Source organism: Schistocerca piceifrons, chromosome 7 (assembly GCF_021461385.2).
Source record: "Schistocerca piceifrons isolate TAMUIC-IGC-003096 chromosome 7, iqSchPice1.1, whole genome shotgun sequence".
NCBI lineage: Eukaryota > Metazoa > Arthropoda > Insecta > Orthoptera > Acrididae > Schistocerca > Schistocerca piceifrons.
Window position 1 is genome coordinate 569209982 of NC_060144.1, and position 17241 is coordinate 569227222.

The 17241-nt window shown below is 42.1% G+C and overlaps 1 protein-coding gene across 2 annotated transcripts in view; it reads right to left on the reverse strand.

Annotated features, from left to right (window-relative positions):
* Positions 1-16767, reverse strand: part of LOC124805107 (serine/threonine-protein phosphatase 6 regulatory ankyrin repeat subunit A-like) — a 99463-nt gene extending 82696 nt beyond the window's left edge. The window contains exon 1 of one of the 2 annotated variants that reach the window (XM_047265554.1): positions 16598-16767. The gene's annotated coding sequence lies outside the window, so the exon portion shown is untranslated. The remainder of the gene's footprint in view (positions 1-16597) is intronic. The other variant, XM_047265555.1, reaches the window with a different exon arrangement.
* Positions 16768-17241: the final 474 nt, after the last annotated feature.

The window sequence follows — 17241 nt, forward strand, 5'->3', positions numbered from 1 at the left end:
TACACCTCGTAAATCGTACTCACACAAATAATCGTAGCACTTCCAGTTCACCAAATATATTCACTGTTAAACAATACTCTTTGTCGAAATAAATCGGCGCGAAAAATAATTCTCAAACGACCACATTGGCCACCCTCAAGTGGGGCTCGCTCGCCACCCACCCTCCAAAACGACTGACCCCTGGCCAAGATGGCTGCTCGCTTATAGGCTCGGATGTCCACCCCATGGTTATGCAAGTACCAATCTCATCAGCTAAGGTTACAAATTTTGATACATACATCCCTCGACAGAAATAAGTACACCATCGGAACTGCGAAAAAAAGTACGTCTTATTTACTATCTTACATTAATTTCTAGGATTATTCAATCGCCAGTAAATCAAGTCTTAGTTTTTGCAAAATTTTACCACTTAGCGCAAATTTGTTTGTTGACATCTGTACTGCAAAGTTAACATAGAACTGCATATAGCACCGTTTATAGACGTAATCTATAGCGATCTACACATTGCGCTGCTCAAAATCTCCATATCTATAATAATTAATTAATTATGGGCGATAAATGATAATAATTTGCAAACAATGTAAACTATTGCAAGTTAAGTTAACTCAACTAGTTAAAATACGTGTGATGTCACTCAAAATATTATATAGTGCCGTTCTTTACGTCATGAATTTTCTATTGGATTTTATAAACAGTTTTCTCTCAAACTTTGTTTATTGCTCTTTACGGGCTTAATTATTTATGAATCTTAACGTGTGACTACGGCACTCGATCCGCTTTGACGAGACGTTTTTAATGAGTGCTCCCTCATCCCTGTAAGTTGCTATTTACTATTTTTATTAATCTTTCAGTATTCGTGATATTAACCGATTTTGAGGTTACTGTAACATTTGCGTCTCGTGACGAAATAAACATCGATCTTTCAGAAGGTGCATATTGCTGAGCACAATCCATTGCCGCATCGCTCTTCACCGTAAGTCACATAGTTTTCGCGTAATGCGCGAAAAACCAAACAATGCCCCAAGCTGCGGGCCATGTGGTCACCCAGAGACGAAGACATCACACCGACCGTCGCAAATCTCGTGTGGGCGCGACACGCGCTTCCGCTAATCGCACACCACGTCGCGCGCTCGCTCTCTACAAAGCAATCCTTGTATACTAGATCTATTCACCTAGTAACGGGGGTTTGTACAGTCACAACGTACAAGTGACGACAGGGCAATAGTCAACATTTAAATCCCAATTTCAAAAGCTGTTGTATTCAAACTGATCATCAAATAATAATAATAATAATAGTAGTAATAGTAATAAACAAGAGTGAAAATGCATACGGTTCAAAATTCTGAAATTTTCTGACACTTTCACATTTTTTATGATGGTGTGACGTGTGCGATTGATTTTGTTAAGAAACCACATCCAGTTTTGGTTTTATCTTTGAAACAGCGACTCTCAGTTCCCTTCCCTGCTGCGGTCAAGACTGATGTTCCGTCTTGATTAATGCCATTGCGGAAAATGTTCTGATTTTAGTGGTTGTTAATCTTTGGCAAGTAGTTAAGACTGCGGGTGGTCGGTGACAGGGGCTGAGAGATAAACTGTAACTGTCGACGTTTCTCAGCGTTCTTGCTGTACAGTTCTTGTGGAACGAGACAACAAATTAACAATGGTGGAGCTTCCTAGCTTGGTTCATCGAAATGACAATCTGTTCACAGAAATTCTTTTTCTTTCATAATACGAAATATAAATGTTTCAGTGAAAGCCGGCGCCCCCCCCCCCTCTCTTACTCACTACGCCCCACCCTCTTTGAGGGCGGCTGGTCCACAGCATGAACGTCAAACGCGCGCACAACAACCGATCAAATTTGCTACCGTCTTCGTACCGGTCAACCCATGGAATGCGACATGGAGAGTCTGAACTGCGCTCGCAGCTATTGAGATAGCCTCGTCATGGAAGCAGTTGAGATGAAATTCGCTTAGTCTTGCTGTGACCATTTTTCTTAATGAGCTTGGCGCAAGTAACTGCAATAGAAAACGTGTAGTTAAGGAATAAACAGCGACCTATGTGCTCTGTATTTAGACACTGACTGTTGGCATATTAAGACTGATTAACATTTTTTGATCCTATTTCATTACATTATGTGCGAAGTATGTACTTGTAATATAGGACAGGTCAACTTCACCTAATATCTTAAAATATTTAGCCCACAGATAATATGAAACAACATGCTACAAGTTATTTACATATTGCAACATTTTCAGTTGACTACGACACACACACACACACACACACCACAAGTAATAACAGCATTCCTCAATCTTGCAGATATATTTCTCTACACTACGAAATTCTGTTTTCGTTAACTCTTTGATGCACAGATTTTATGTTTAATTAATTTTTTAATAAAACATGCATTTTCTATGTCTGGTGGGGTTGCTAATAAAGGAAAACATGAATTAAAATTTTTTATTGTATTGATTTTGGTTTTAGATGGTGGTATATATAATATACCACCATGCCACTTAGGGCCGTACCTAAAGTTTTTGAGATATCTTGGTTTGTGCTTGTAACTCACCTTTAAATTCTACTCTAAGCAGTAATAATTAGTATAATTAATGTAAAATAATTTTATTTCTGGCAATTGGTCATTTACAATACAAAATCAAATTACAAACCTTACAAATAAAATATGTTTCTTATTCCTTTTTGTGAAAATCTTGAAAGCACCTTTTTGTTTTGCTAAGGCACAAAGGCACTTTGCATTCAGCGCACATCCAGAAAGTGCGCACTTGCTTCTTTTTTGTACTGCATTTCGCACAACGTCTGGCGGTAGTACGCTCTGGCTGGTGGGATGAATTGTCGAGACGCTGGCGTGAGGAAACATATGGCTTGTTTTTCTTTACGTGGACTTGACTCTCATGAAGTCTAGATGGCCTCAATGGTGTTTTCTGGGTTACTAAGCTTTGCAGGATACTCATCCTGAAGACTTTGGCAGTCATTTTTTCTCTATCGCCTAGTTCCTTCCAAATTATATAGCTGTTGACGATACTGACATCAAGCAGGTGAAAGAATATTCGGTGCCACCACTTTTTACTTCTCCGGCTTATTTCATATGATTTTTTCAGTTGGTCGAACTTGTCGACATTGTTCATGTGTGCATTGTAATCCATCACTGCTTGAGGACAAGGTAGCTCTATGCGTGAACCATCTCTTTCACGGCGAGTCACTGTAGTAACTTCAGGACTGTGAAAATTTGAAAGGAGATGAACAGCTCTCTTATCTTTCCACTTCAAGTAGAGGATGCCACAGTTGCTGACCCTCCAGTCAAATTCACCTCTGCTTAATTCTTTGTCTGTTTTTAATTTGGGTAAATGTTTCCTTGTTGGTTGAACTGTCCCACAGGCATATATGTTTCTCTGCTGTAAACCAGCCAACAAGTTATAGCTATTGAAATAGTTGTCGAAATAAAGATAATGGCCTTTATTTACGAGTTCAGAGGACAAACTCAGCACTACATGCTCCCCAAGGCCTGTTTGCACTGTGTCACCTACTTTTCCGGTGTAAATATCAAATTTCAAGTTGTAAGAGGTCTTGTCACACAGCATCCACACTTTGTAACCACGCTTTATGGGTTTATCTCTCATGTATTGTTTCATACTGTTGCGGCCTTTGAATTTGATCATTGACTCATCAATTGCTAGGTGTTTGCTGGGTTGGTAACACTTGGAAAAAGATTCAGATAGTATCTTGATCACTGGTCGCAGCTTGTACAGTTTGTCATAACCTGGGTGTCCTTTTTCTGGATGCAATGTGTTATCATTCAGATGAATGTTCCTCAGTAACCATCCAAACCGATTTACTGCCATCAGAGATGCAATATAACGATCATGAAGTTCTGGGGCACTAGACCAGTAGTCTCTGTATGCTGGCATACGCTTTATACCCATCAAAATGTTGATTCCCAGGAAAGTTCGTATTTCATTGTCAGTTGTTGGAGTGAAAGACTTGCCAGATTGCGTCGCATATAAATTTGTTTGGAAAACGATTAGCTGAACTAGCTCTTTTGGAAATATTTTTTCGAATATATCGATAGGTTCTGGATCATCAATGTCCCTAATAAAAGCACTTGGTCCTGATTCACTGTCGAACTGCATTCCTGAGGTAGCATTGAATTGTTGTCCCCAAGTTGGCGCTGTGTCAGCAGCGCGTTTTGGCGGAGTGGACTCACTTTCTTCCTCGCTCTCTGAAACTTCGCCTTCAGACGACACAATAGCCTCCGCAACAATGCTTGCTTCATAATCAGATTCGTCATCTGTGGTGTCAACAGTGGAATCCTCGTCTGATGGAATTTCACACAATAATCGTTCGATTTCTTCATCTCGTAAGCCTCTTCTTGACATTTTCATTTTCAAACAACAGCCTGAATCCAAGTAAAGAATACGTAAGCAAAACAAAATGGAGAAAGAGCTAAAATAAGTCACAACACAATTAAAAACTAAACTTTGTAGCGGAGGATTTCGAATTTTATACTAGGAAACGAAATGCAATAGAATACTGCTACATGCACGGTGGTACAAATAATATACCACCAAAATAAATTGTATATAAATAACGGAAGATTGTGCATATGAATGTATACATGGGTTCATACCGTAGCTGTGACGTCCAAGATATGGAAAAAACACAGGCGCAACAAGAAATTCGTTATAAACCACTATTCACACGCAAAAACCATGCACAACTCAGCACGCAGCTTTCACAGTTGTAATCTATGCAATTCTTGGCGGGAACTGATTCCTTATAGGCAGTGAGTGCCATCTGTCTGATAAGTAGAGAACTAGGTGAGCATATTAGAGTGGTGGTCGTGCAGTTAAACCACTGTGCAAAGAGCCAAGAAAATTTTCAAAAGGTGGTATACTATGTATACCACCGTGCTCCAAAGAGTTAAGCAATACTTTAACAATATCTCTAATGTCCTTCCGCTCTTACTGTTTCTAGACTCTTGAGGGGATGCTTTACAATTTTACATCTGAGTACTGAGGACATTTTTCAGCAGCTCTCAGTCTGTGAGAAACATTTCACAGCTAACCTTTTTTCCCAAATCTCAGTAAGACGGAAAACACTGAAGATTTGCTTGGTAGTGGTCATGTGCGGTCAACAACACCAGCTGGTAACTGCTAACTACAAATTATGGGTGATATGTAGCATGCAAATGCAATGTATCGGCGCTTAGCGTTTTTAAGGCACTGCGATTTGTTTAGTTGTCATGTTCCGTAGATCATTTTCACTATTATTTTATCGATATAATGTGGAATACATGAATAATGCTAATACTAATATTACTGAAATTTTTAGTTCTACACATGCAACTACATTTAGAGGTACGATTTATTTATTTATTTATTTTACCAGTTTTGAAACAGGAACTCGTCCATGTAATAGAAGGAGCTGTCCAAAAGAAATTATTTTAAGCTAGGTTTAAAACTTGATCTGCTACCTGCCTGACCCTTTATGTTGTTGGGCAAATGATCAAAGGTTTTTGTTGCTGAATAATGCACTGTTTTTTTAGTAACTGACAGCTTCGGATAGGAAAGGTCATTTTTGCCCTCCAGTGTCGTACGTATGAACATCACTGTTCTTCGCGAATTGAGCTGGATTATTTGTAATGAATTTCATTAGCGAATATATGAACTCTGATGGTGCAGTTAAAATACCTAACTCCTTGAATAGGTGTCTACATGACGTCCTTGGGTGAACACCACTATTCTCACTGCTCTCTTTTGTGCAATCAGTCCTTTATATCTAAGTTGTGAGATATCCCAGAAACCTATTCCGTAAGACATTATTGAGTGGAAATATGCAAAGTACGTTAGGAGGCTGATCTGTTTATTACCAAGACTAGCGATTATACGAAGAGCGAAAGAAGCTAAACTTAATTGTTTGAGAACTCAGTAATATGCTTCTTCCAGTTCAAGTTGTCATCAATGCGAACACCCAAAAATTTGGAGAAATCTACCCTGTTAACTGAGCCCTGTTCATATGCTACATCAATTGTCGGTATGACTATTCGGTGTACAGAACTGGATATAGTGAGTTTTTTTTTCAAAATTAAGGTAGAGTCCATTTTCTGAGAAGCACTTAATTCTTTGAAAGACATCCTTCACAATATCTTCAGCTGCTTTTTCTGGAATGGGATTTATTATAACACTCGTTTCATCTGCAAAAAGTATCAATTCTGCTTGCTGAACGTTAAGTGAGAGGTCATTCACATGAACAAGGAACAGTAGAGGACCCAAAATTGAACCCTGTGGGAGTCCCTTTGTGATAACTCCCTATTCACTAGAATTTACCACCCTCCCAACATTATTTGTGTTATTCAGCACAACTTTTTGCTTTCTGTTCATTATGATTCAAACCAGCTGTGTGTTTATCAAGAGCACGAAACCTACTCTACACGAACTCTTGATTTCAAAACTTATCTTACGAACACAAACCCGTCTCCAGCATTGTAGTGTGCGGAGAAAGTATGCAAGTAAACACCACGAATGGAAACTAAATGAGCAGCGTCGGCTTGACTGTCGAGTGCAGAGTTTGTCCGACGACTGATGAGTCACGGGACAAGCGTGGCCGCCAGTAGACCCGTGCGCGTCTCGGGGATGGCACATCCCGCTGGTTCAGCTGCGAGGTGGCTCAGTCGTGTTTCGGGTTCTGACACCCCTCGCCATTATCGGTGTCAATTTGAAGGTTGTGCAGTGTCGGGACAGGATTCTCCAAGCTATTAGCCAGCCCTACAGTCAATATTTCGGCAACTGGTTCGTCTCTCGAGATGATATCGCTGATGTACATCGCGTTCAACTCGTGTACACCGTGGCGCAGCAATCGCGAACCAGTGTAATGGAATGGCCTGCAGTCGATGCCGACAGCGACCTGATTGGACACCTCCGGGACTAGAGGAAAGTTACTGTCTCTGGGAGCCTCCTCACATACTGGGCGATCTTAGGAGAATGGGGAAGGTTGGAACGACTTCTGGGAGGCACGGTGTGCCAGTAAGGGAAAAGTGTACACTTTTGAAGAGATGCTCCCTACTTTGTTATTTTGTTTTAATTTCATATTATTATTATTATTATTATTCTGGTTTCACCTTCTCATTTCCGGCTTCTCTTAAAATAAAGCCCCCACAACATACGCAGTTGGTACAGAAGTTGCTCTGAGCAGTTTATCTGGGTCTCGTCAGCAGTCCGTGTACCAGTGGGAACGAGAAACGGTACGTAGTAGGGAATAGCCTGCTGGGCCGGCGTGCTGTGTGGACCGTGTGTTCCGCGACAGTTTGTTAGCTACGGGGGCCCAGCAGGAACCCTGAAACGTGTCGGCTAAGGGCGCTCTGGTGAAGATTATTAGGCGTAGATGGCCAAAGGTGAACAATTCGTGGTTTAAAAAAAAATGGCTCTGAGCACTACGGGACTCAACTGCTGAGGTCATTAGTCCCCTAGAACTTAGAACTAGTTAAACCTAACTAACCTAAGGACATCACACACATCCATGCCCGAGGCGGGATTCGAACCTGCGACCGTAGCGGTAGCTCGGTTCCAGACTGAAGCGCCTAGAACCGCTCGGCCACTCGCCCGGCGGTTTCACAACAGCATATTTGCTTCGTCATTCGTTCGCTGACGACTTCTGTGATCCTAGAAGCAAGAACTATTGCTGAACACGAGTGAGCTGTGTTAACCAATCACACTGCTACAACCAAAACAGTGTTAGAGAGAGAGCCTTATGCGCGCTAACAGTCGTTTCTTTATGAACCTACTTTGACGAAATGACATGGACAACAGCCTGTATTTACAGTCGCGGGCCGACGGAAATGCTTCCTCTCGTTGGTACGGAGTGGGGGCACCGGGGCTACAAGAGGTCACGTACCTCTCCCGAGCAATTCTTTAGACGTCTTTCTTGCTTACTTTTTCCCTGTCGGTTCTTTTCGCCCCCTCTGCGCCTGTACCCATTGCGGGAGCCTATGTCGCCATCCACTTCGCTACGGCCCTGGATTTGAGTATGGGTAAATAAAATACGCAGGAGTTCAGGAAATAATTCAGAATCTTCGGAGTACAGAATAACAAACGACGCTGGAGTCAAATATATGGTTTAAATATGTCAGCGTATCATTAAGAAGCGACAAAAATTGGAAAACACGCATGACCTCACATTTCACCTGTAGATCCTAAGACAAAACGAGAAATTAATGCGTATTGAGCGAACAAACAAGTTTTCACAAGTTTCACTCGCAAGTGGTTCAAAGTAAGGACAAATATATCTAAATACATTCAAATTTCCAGACGTTAAAACTGTGTGCCGGACCGGGACTCAAACCTGCAGTCCATCACTTCGTGGTGTACGGTCTTACCGCCTATCCAGGCTCCAGCAGCAGCCAGTTATACGTTAATGTGCTACAGAACACTGTAAATATTGCACTAAAATTGTGCCATCTCTCTTCGAGTGTGTACCGGAAGTCTCACTAAAATTATGCCACTGTTCTTCGAATACGTGCTGGTACACAAATAAAATGAATGAAAACTTGTTTTTTAGCGCTCTCTCCGCGATAACTAGAAACCGGTACCGGTTGCCTTAATGATGGTCAGCCGCCACTACTATCAACTCTGACAAGGGAAGCAGGTGTCCGTTTTCGACTGCGCATGCTCTGATGAGATGGCATCCCTTCCAGTATGAGTGCTATGTTGCCCATAGTACCAGGTCGGTATTTTTCTTTCAGCTTTGAGGATATGATATCTAAACAGACCCGTGGCCATGTGGTCCAACACATCCTCAATTGGTCGAGTCGAGTTCAAATCCCGCTGTTACTTGTAACGCCGGAAATGCATATCATCCTATTTCCATCTATTGTACCATAATTTTTTCCTTATTTTGTTACCTGAAGATATAACATTTCTGTGTCTTTATATAGTGTAATTGTTTTAATATATATATATATATATATATATATATATATATATATATATATATATATTTATGTCGATGTATTTATGTATTTATGTATTTATGTCGATGTATAATTGGTTTGTTTTGTAAATATTATTTGTATTTTACGCTGGGTCTTGCCTAGGGAAAATTATGCTATCGAACGAATACATCTATAGTTCGTGTGAAGAACGAAAGTGATTAGGATCTTTGGTAGTGTTAACTCTGCCGCGTGGAGCGCGGGCAGACAAGGAGTCTGGTTGGAGTAGTGCGATTGAGCAGGTGTGTTGTGTGACGCTCCCGCAAGTTGCCGGGCTTTCGGGGTTTGGCAGCATGTAATTGCGATCGACTGGCTATGGTAGTTTCTAGCACGGTGTCGCGGACGGGAAGCATTAGCTGGCACACATCAAGAGCCCGTTTCGCCTGGTGACCGTGTCGAGAAGAAGGCGCGCCAGCATCCAGCTTCTGCAACAGCGACGGCCGACAATGAGTGACTGTCGCCACCTCCTCGATCGGCGACTTCAAACCTTCAATCAACCAACAAGGAAGACTAAAAGCACGTAAAGTTTCAGAACTGTATGGCAGACCTCAGCTTTTCAAACTGTTCAAATCACAAAATTACAGCAACGTAGCATGAACCTTTGTTGCTCATTGTCCCAATTGCATTGCCAAGCAGGGTCCCTTCCTTTTCCGAAGTGAACCCGAGTGTCGTTGAAATTCAAACGCCAGCATCATTCGGTTTCATTGCTTTAATTTCAAAGTTCAGTTAAGGTATTCATAGCTGGCTACAAAATTTAGATTACACAAGCACAAATTAAGAGTGCGAGTTTTGTTACCATATTTTAGCTTACCTGTGACTGCAGCTCAGCTTGGTACGTACTAAATCTTACTATTGTTAATTGTTCAGAATCATTTAATTCAAGTTCAAAGTTAAATCTCTTATTTCTAAATTGCGTAGATTCAAGTAGCTTTTGAAATGATTGTTGAGGTAGTCCAAGACTAACCGTATTTTACTGAATTTCGATGTGCTTCAGAAAGAAAGCTCACTATTAACTTCAGTCACTAAATTAACTTTCGATTTTCCGGTTTTATTAATTCTTTAGCTAAATTAAGTCAGAGTGTAGCGAAATTTATTACTTCTCACAAACTTTCAGTTTTCACACTACACGTGTCAACCTTCAGTTGCCACGCTTCTAGTGCTAATTATATGTGTAATAACCTTTCTTTTTCAGTTACTATAGTAATTGTCCTTAGGACTGGCGACCGTGATTTCCCCCAAATCTCAAATATCTAATTACCGCTAGTTAATTGTTAACGTAACGGCCGCACATTTACTTTCTTTATTAACTTTACCCCTTTTCAAAATTAATTTCCACCAGTTTCATTTGCATTTTTCCTTTCATTTAGATGTAACCCTTTCCTCCCTCTTTACCGACAGATTAACTTCGGTGACGATTGCTTTCCCAAATTTCCATTAGGTACACGCGGTTTAATTTTTCACTGTCAGTAAGGTCGATAAGTGAGGGGGAGGTTACATACTGACACTTTTTTTATTCCTAGAAATTCAGTTTATATATGTAAAATTTATATATCCGGTTTAGTTATGTACCCCTGTAAGTCAAAAGATTAGAGGTCACCACATTGTAGCAGAGTCATAAAATTTTGCTCGAACCGCCACTGCGAAACTCTCAGAGTTTGACTTCTAACTTCGCAGCCAGCAGAAAAAAAGACAGCTTATAATCAAAGTCGACCTGTGTGATCAGCATTAGCGCCTCTGGAACATTCGCTACCCATTATTAATAATAATAATAAATTATTATTATTATTATTATTATTAATTTCCTGCGGCTCAACCGTCTGGATCTTGGGCGACGATCGTGTTCCTAACCTATCCCAGCAATCCTGTTGGTGAAATGAGACGTACAGTATGACGTGGAATCCGATTCACTTGCCGTTCCTGGCGGAACTTCGCGCCGTTAATAGGTGAAGGCTAGGGTAAAGGTAGACAAATTTTTGTGCAATTCGGAATTCGATTCTGTGAGCTGTTTTCAGGCACACGCATTACTAACGATTAACAAAAAAGCTTTTCTGTCTCACTACAATTTTTGCTGAGAATCTTTGTTCAGCGCGGAGGAAAGTTGCCAGGAAATAACTGAAACAAAAACATCAACAGCAAGCGGCGCAGGGTTTGATGAATATCGTCCAAGACGGATCTGGTTCAAGAGTGAAGACTTTTTCTGGGGAATGGCTTTTCTTCTACGTCGGTTCTTTTCTTAACAGCAATGCAGCATCATCAATGTAAGGCATTTTCATCACGGCATAACATTTCACTATTTACAAACACAAAAGAAAATTGCAGCGTTATGACGCAGTATAGCACGACGGTTGTGCGAATACCGACTTCTCTGGTACCTGCAACCTGCAGCATATTTTTACTTAACGCGCGACGGCACATATTGCGATTTAGTTTCTTATATGTGTGAGATGTTCTTGGAGGAGTACGGTATAATATTGACAAGGAGTGAAAATTAGTTACGTCTTACAACTGGGACCGCGCCTATTCCTCATCACTGATCTCGTCCAAATTTATTTCATATGAAAGACTGCCAGATAAGGTGGCAGTAGCGGGCTTCCTGATGACGTAACGATTAGCGGGGAAAAAAATAGCATTTTTGGCGCGGGACAGGCGTGGCGTGACTCATTTATGTTAGTGCAATTTCCAAGCGGCGGTTGGCCCAGCGGAAAGAGGATCGTGGGATCAAATCCTTATGACTAAACCTTTTTATAAATTTTCAGTTTTTACGTTACTTACACTGTAAATACACAGAAATGGAACACAGTTACTCACTCCTACACAGGGCAATACGCTACAACCCGTTCTGCAAAATTATTGCAAGCAGTCTACGTATACCTGCAAGAGACTACTGGTTCTTTTGGAGAGGTAGATGAATACGTCACAAAACGTAGGAATGTTGTCACTACTCCGTCGAAACCTGGTAAACTTTAAACAGCTTTATACAAACATTGTTTGTCTGATGTGATGAGGCCCTGCATGCGCGGCAACAAATTTCTATTAATTAGCTCGTGGGGAACACAAACGAAACCACAATTATACGACGAGATTGTTCAAGATGAAGGATTGCCACTGTGCAGTACTAAAATGATTCCTCCCGAAATGCACTCCGCTAGTGCAAACCCTGCGGTGATTTTTATCAACACGTACAGAACATGATCAAAAAGCTTCAAAATTGCTCTTATCTCATCAGAGAAGAAGACATCCCACCCCGAGAAGACTGGATCAGAATAGAGTCCATTGTACATCAGTAGCTATCGTCGCCAGTACTCTGCGAATTCACACGTTGCGTGTGGTTTGCTGCCAAACTGTGGTATGATGTAGAACTCTGTTTTTCCGCACAAATAAATTATGTAATGTAAAACTATAAGAATAATTTTTCGTACGAAGTTCTCGTGCACCCCTTACAATCTCTTCCTGGAAATTTATTTCAATCTCAAATTTTCCTTTGACTTTCCTTTGTATGCCGTTTATGAAAATACCAAAAAGTATGTTAAGGATTACTTCAGTTTATTTGCATTGTAAGTAACGTACAAACAGAAGATAAAAACCTCAGCAATTTCCCCATAGGGATGTGGTGTCCACGACCCTCTGATTACCGTTGTGTGCTTTTTCCGCTACGCCAACCGCTACTGACAAACTATACTACACTCACGCCCCTATCCCGGTTCGCGCCAAACATGCTCCTGTTTTCTAACCGCTTTCCCATCTGGAACTCCCACTTCGGTCACTTGCTTTTCTGGCCAGGCCCTGCGTACATCACAAATTCGGACGAAATCGGTGATGAGGAGACGGCGGTCCCCTTGTTAGACCTTTCCCAATTTTTCATCTGGCAGTCACTGACTAGATCGTTACTGATTTTGACGAGTATTTCAAGCAGAATAAAATTTAGTGCTACATGCGATTACAAACGTGTTTCATTTGAAGACACTTTCAGAGTGTATTTTATATTAGTCGTCTGAACTGGTGAAGGAATCTATTTCTTCACTAATGTACAAGAACAAAGTTTCAGATATTTAGATGCATCTACAAAGAGACGTTTATTGTTCCTTCTGCAGTATCCCCTCGCCTTCAAAAGCGGGGTACGTTAAGAACTCGGTACCGCGCTGATAACATTACCAAATTAAAAACCGATAAGTCGAGCCTACACGAGAGTAGATGGGTTTGGACGAGACTAGTATTCCTATAAACCCCTGCAAACCGTTTTAAATACTTCAAAATACAGGGCCACATAACTTTCAAGTGTACAGCGTATATTAAAAAAATAACAATAAGATGTGATACATTGCCTTTCCAACCTAACATAGACCACGGAATACACGACACATTATAAACAATAAACAAAACACACGACCGACGACAAACATACAAAAGAAAACATCCCACTCACCATATATGTCACATATAACATCATACTTCAGAAAATATACCAATAGCTCGTATTCATTAGACTAGGAAAGGGCATTCTTACAGAACACGTCTGCGTCGCGCAGAGAAATACCACCAAAGTGTGTAGGCTGCAAAGATCTTGTGCGCGGAGGAGCGATGCGAAAGCTAGCAGGGTTATTTCCCTCGAAAGAGAATGCTGTAAACACTCAAACAGACACTAAGAAAGATGACCATCTTGTAAAAATGTGTTTAGAAAGCTCCGAGAACTGGTTTTCCGGGCGGAAATTGCGTATAATCGTCAGTCTCCCATGTATCGCTTTCAAGAAAATTAATTACGGCAGGCACCGAGGTCATTAAGCAACAGTACTTCCCCGCGCTCCTTCCACGAATGTCATCACTACAAAACATGTTGTACGATAGTAAATACCGTTTGCAGCGCGCTTTACAGTGATTCGCAAAACAAACACGATCCTGTACTTCCACCACTGCTGGAACATGCTGTATTATGAGTAAAATCGTCAAGCAAAGCCGGGAGAATAGCTCTTCAACGTGTGGGAGCAAAATATCAGCAGATGTCGCAAACAGAATGACACACATTCCCAACAGTGCCGTTGCCAGATACATCAGTCATACGAAGCCCAATTCGCGCATTTCTCACAGAACATCCTGAAGGCCATAGATCAAAGCAGTGAAGAACATGTAGTTTCTTTACTTTGGAAAGCATTTAACTCAGTAGCATATCCACTCTTATTAATGCAAATACGATAGTACGGAAAATGAAACTTTGTTACTGGATTGACGGTTCCTTGGTAATCAGAATTTACTGTCTCATACTATACAAGTTAAAATGGTCTAAAGAACGACGCATTGTGTTAACTTTTAAGGATGGTTCAAATGGCTCTGAGCACTATGAGACTCAACTTCTAAGGCCATTAGTCCCCTAGAACTTAAAACTAGTTAAACCTAAGGACACCACACACACATCCATGCTCGAGGCAGGATTCGAACCTGCGACCGTAGTGGTCTCGCGGTTCCAGAACTTTTAAGGAGCGTTGGGGTCGTTGCTGTACGTCTTTAATATTAAAGAGCTGGAATACAGCGTTAATATTACTTTTCGCAGATGATGCAGTCATCTGTGATCGAGCTCGCTCTGAAAATACGTGTACAAACATTCAGTCAGATCTCGATACGATCTGAAACTGGCGCGAAGATTGGCAACTCATTTTATATGTTCGGAAATTTAAAATTGCGCAGTTCACAAAACGCGAAAAAAAACTATGTCTTACGACTACATCACCAATGAATGATGCTTGGAATCAGTCGTGTCTTTCAAATTCCTAGGTGTAACAACTCTTAAGTATATGGCTCTGAGCACTATGCGACTTCTGAGGTCATCAGCGCCTAGAACTTAGAACTAATTAAACCTAACTAACCTAAGAACATCACACACATCCATGCCCGAGGCAGGATTCGAACCTGCGACCGTAGCGGTGGCTCGGCTCCAGACTGTAGCGCCTAGAACCGCACGGCCACTCCGGCCGGCTCCTAAGTATATGAAATGGAACAACAACATTGGCTCAGTCCGGGGTAGAGCAGGTGTCACAACTGGATTTAGTGATATGATGTTTGGAAAACGCAACCAGCCTATAAAGGAGATTGCCTAAAAAGACACTCGTGCGACCTATTCTACTTTTTCTAATGTTGCTCAAATGTTTTGGGACCTACACCAAAAATGATATTGAACGTACAGTAAGAAATGGAGCATACAGGATTGCCTGCTGGGAAAATGTCACGGGGATACTGAGGAAACTGAATTGGCAGATATCTGAACGTAGAAGCCAACCATCACGCGAAGTCGTACTCAGAGTTACGAGGCCGAGCATTAACTGAGGAATGTTACAGTCCCCTACGCATCACTTCCGTAGGGACCGTGAAGGCAAGATTGGGCTAAAACGCGTACAGAGTCGTTCAAGCAATCATTCTTCTCGCGCTGCGCTGCGCACGCGAATGAAACAGTCGGAAGCCTCAGTTAACGTCCCGAGGGCAGTGTGCGATTTGCAAGGGGGGATGGGGGGGGGATTTCCCCCCTCTGCATCAGACCATCCCCTCTGGTTTTAGTTTATGCATCCCAACTTGGGATGTTTATTTCCCACGTACTGGAGTAAAACTTTACATATAATTTAAATTTGTGGAGCCGAACACTGAAAGTTTTTAATACAGTCTTACTATTAATATGTTTGCTTATTAATTTTGAAAAAGTGTTATGTAGTAGTTAAGCATTTCAAAATATTTAGAACTAAATGACAAGCCGACGCACGCCACATTTCCGTAGCATGCCACAATGTTGCAAGACGTCGCCCCAGCGTAAACGAGGCTTTAGAGCCAGGTCTGTATTGTATGGTGGATGTGATGTGTCGCGTACGAAACTAAAACCTGCAATCAGATCCAAACGTCGTGTAAAACTGAAGAGGTGTCATCCTGCAGAAAGATAACTCTCGCCCACATTCTGCCAAACGGACAGCCGACGCAATAGAGGAGTTTAGATTCGAGGTGCTGGAACATCCACCATACAGTCCAGACCTGGCTCCAAGCGGTTTTCACATGTTTCGACCCTTAACGGAAGCACTACAGGGAAGAAGATTTGAAAGTGATGAAGACGTCATTGCTGCGGTGCAAAATTGGTTACAGATGCAACCGATAAACGTATTTTCTGATGAAATAAAAAAAAAACTCGTAAAACGTCGGGAAAACTGCATTGAAGTCCAGGGAGGTTACGTAGAAAAATAACGCATGTTTCAGTTTTCTATCAGCAGAAAAAGTACAGCTTTTCACAAATGTGCCTTTACTTTTTGAATTCCCCTCGAATACCTGTATGTAGATGATTTTGTAAATAAGCTTTATCTATAAAGTACTTTTAAAGATATAACAAGGGATGGCTTTTCTGATCGTGCTTACGCGCGAATAGTGAGTTTCGGCATTAACATCTATTTATAAATAACTGTTTAACCATGGGTAACGCCACGGTCCAAGCTAGTAACATATATAATTATACTAAACCCCCCCCCCCTCCACACTGGTAAAAGCACAAATCGAACACTGTCCCAGGCTAAGTACCCTCTGCTACGCACTTCGCACTGGTTTGCAGAGTGTAAGAGTAGATACAGCAGTACTCACGTGTTCTGCGCAGAGTCAGTTCCCAGGGCGTTGGGAGGTCACACTGGTCGGCTTTGGCCACGCGTCAGAAGAATATCGTGTACGCCGGTGGCAGCATCAAACACACACGGCCGCTCGCCGAACAACACTGGCGCGGATGTTTGCGAGCGAAGCTGCGCCCGCCTGCGCGGCTGCACGGCGCCTGCGCGCGCAGCTCTCAACGCCGACCGTGAACCGGGAAAAGCCTGCAGGCCGCGCGTCAGCCACTGCGCGAGCAAGGTCGCCGGCGGGACGCGCTGGTCATCCGCTCAGCTCCGCCCCGCCACTGGGGAAGCGCTGTGACGTCACGCGGCCAGTGGGTCGCTTCTTCTGGCAGGCCTCGTACCGTTACCTCCAGATATTCCCCGTGACGCCAAGTTGCCTCTGACGTCTCAGGTGAAATCTGCAGTAGCGATCTCTCGTGTGAAGTATGATAGTAGCCCTCTATTTACGGCGGTGTGACGTGAGTCGAAACAAGGCCCCGGGAGTAGACAACATTCCATTGCAACTACTGACGGCCTTGGGAGAGCCAGTCCTGACAAAACTCTACCATCTGGTGAGCAAGATGTATGAGACAGGCGAAATACCCTCAGACTTCAAGAAGAATATAATAATTCCAATCCCAA